We start from the raw sequence: 3,114 nt of genomic DNA on the forward strand, positions 1-3,114 counted from the left end.
AAACAGCCATTGTACATCACAGGTAAGGCTATTTTGTATGTTTGTGTGGTATTAAAGAGTAGTGGTCTGTGAAACTTCTAACAACTCTAGAATAATTGGAAGGGTTGCTCAAGAATAAACCTTTTAGAAATAGGACGTGATTTAGAATCCAGAATGAGGGCTAGCAGTAAGCTAGTGTTAAGGAGAGATAATGGTTGATTATTTTTCATGCTATATGTTAATTTCAGAATTAAGTTTATAAAACTTAGCTTTGAATTCTCTTACCTGTAGGCATATTTGATTATTATGTACAAGTTGGTTTTTTCATGGCTTGTGTGATTTGTTATAGATTTTAGATGCATATATTAATTAGGTCTGGACTCTGTATCTGATAACTAAAAAATAGTTTAAATAAATCTACTTGAACATTGGCACACATAACCTTTATCATTTCTCAGTTATCTTAATTTCTAGTGTCAATTTTCACTAGAGTTTTCACTTTAGAACCAGAGTAATTCACTTTTTCTAATGAGAGTACCTGAGCATGGTTTTAGCACACCTCCTTGATTTTCCTGTTAAAGATTATTTTTAAATAAATGTCAATTACATATGATAAAATATAGATAAGATGAAACTTTAACCATATGAGTTCCATTTGATGTGAATTAAGCCATTTCAGGAGGGTTGCTTAGGGTTAAATCTGGGGCTTCACAAATGCTAGGACTCACTCTACCACTGTGACACACCCTCAGTCTTGTAATATTTCTAAAGATATTTCTGCCTGCAAGCAGGCACAGGGGCCGTGGGTTGGATCCCCGGGCCTGCTGTGCCGTCCCCACCCCAGGGGTGTGCTGAGTAGGCAATTGAGACTGGGCATTGTGGCGCATGCCTGTAATCCCAGCTCTTGGGGGGCTGTAAACAGGAGGATCACTACGAGTCTGACCTAGTATGAGATCCTGAACACCCTGTAGGCCCTTCCCTAGAATACAGAAAAAAAATTTGGCATTTCTAAGCTAATTTTTGGACAGTGTAAATTAAAATGTTTCAATTTTATAGAACTACCTGAGAAAAAGAAACTACAGGAAGTAGTTTCTAAAATATTCCTATCAAGCCTGCCCCAAGGAGGTTTTTTTTTTTTTTTGTTTTTTTTTTTTTGTTTGTTTGTTTGTTTTTGCAATAAATGCATTTTACAAGTACCACTTAATGCAGTTGATTAAGGGCAAGGAATGATAGAAAGTTAGCAGGAGTAGGAATAAAATTTTTACCTGGCCAGTTTTTCCTTCTTTCCCTTTATGATTGCATTAGTGAGTACCGCAGGAAGGTGATTCAAAAAGCCATGACTGTAACCTGCTGGGACGCTCACAGTTAAAGATTGCTGAGTTCTGCTTCCTCAGTTTTAATGTCTCTTACTTGCAAAACTTGGGGTATATGAGAGGTGTTTTTATTGGTTTATATGAGTGTAGTTTGCAGAAGACTTATAATTTGACTAAAGAGGGTATCTATGAAAAAGACATGGTCAGGTATGTCCTGCTGCACTGAATACTAATATCCCTTCAGTAGTGGCACATTATGCTTTTATTTCTGACTGTACATTGAATTATTTACACCTTCAAGGCAGCTGATTGAACTGCAGCATCAGTCAATTAGCAAATCAAAAATTTATATGATTCCAATTTAGCATGGAGTCCTTCTCTCTCTCTTTTTTTCTTTTTAGATTTTCACCCTGACAGTGACAAATTACTCCTCTGCTGGCTGAGATTGGAAATTAAAAGCATTTAGAGTTGCTCATGCATTTATGCTAATGAGAACTTCTGATATGATTTGCATGCAAAAGAGGACAATCTGAAAGCTCATCAGTTTTTCATGCTTCTGCATTTTGATGTAGCAGAATTTTTTCTGTTTTTTTTTTTGGTAGAGGAAATTTTTTTCTCCAGGAAACAATACTGAATATGAACAAAAAGAGTTCTTTCAAGTCAAAAAGTTCTTCTTTTTACCCTCCAGATTCTTGTCAAACCCAGTACTTGCTCTTTCAGAGCTAGTCTCACATTCATTAGCATTTTAGATGTTTATCAAAGGAAGGAGCTTGGATCTGCCAAGCAAGATTATAGCTCAGCTTCATTTTCAATTCAGCAAAGGGGAAGGAAAAAAGACCTGGGGACAAACACGAAGAGGGACATGCACCCTGACAATCTTCTTCGTACTTACACTTGAATTAATCCCATTTAGAGTAAATTTGATTAATCACCAAGGTGGTAGTTTTAAGTTTCGTACATGGCACCAGTGAAATTCAGGTCTTGTATAAAAGTTCTTCACAGATATTTGTATAGTCGAGAGCAACATTAAAAATGAATACAGAGAACTTGAGGGAAAAAAACAAATGAGAAAGAAATATGCTCCCCAGAAATTTTGACAGGGATTTAATTATTTCCCTAAATAGGCATTTGTTGAACCATTAAGTTAGCAAAGGGAGAACTGAAAGGATGGGAGATGTATAATGTTTGAAAATACTTATTATTCTTAGAAATTAGTTCCTCTCTTGGGATTCTTCTGATCTGGGAAAAATTAAATGTTATACTACATACGAAAATGCTGCAGAAATTCTGTTTTGCCAACATAAGATTGCTTTGTTATTGTCAACTATTATCGCTTGCGAGCTTTATTGATATTTGATACAGTCTAGACCCTATTTTTCACTATGTGAAGGGCAATGAACTCCACATTACAGTACTTTGTCCTCTCAGGAGTCAAGAAGCTCCTTCTACCTTAAATGAACACAATCTTATTTACCTAAGGAATATTCCATAGATTTTCCTTTTCATGTTAGAGTTTAACAACGACAACAATGACAATTGATTTGCCTACTTGCATTCTAGCTACTAAGACTCGCGCTTCATCCTTGGAGTTCTTTCACATCACTTTGCACTTCAACTGGTAGAAATTATTGTGCCGTTCTCTGTCCTCCACTTTTAAGAGCCCTGGACTTCCACTCTACCTTGTAATATGAAAATATTTTCAGTACTGGATTTCCCCCCAAATAAAAGATACCCCATACCAGGGATTCTGTTTTGGGTACTAATATTGCTTGGATGACATTTAATTTTTTTATTAAAGAGAATGCAAAATAGTAAACACAAA

Source organism: Octodon degus, unplaced genomic scaffold, assembly GCF_000260255.1.
Source record: "Octodon degus isolate 3935 unplaced genomic scaffold, OctDeg1.0 scaffold00024, whole genome shotgun sequence".
Classification (NCBI taxonomy): domain Eukaryota; kingdom Metazoa; phylum Chordata; class Mammalia; order Rodentia; family Octodontidae; genus Octodon; species Octodon degus.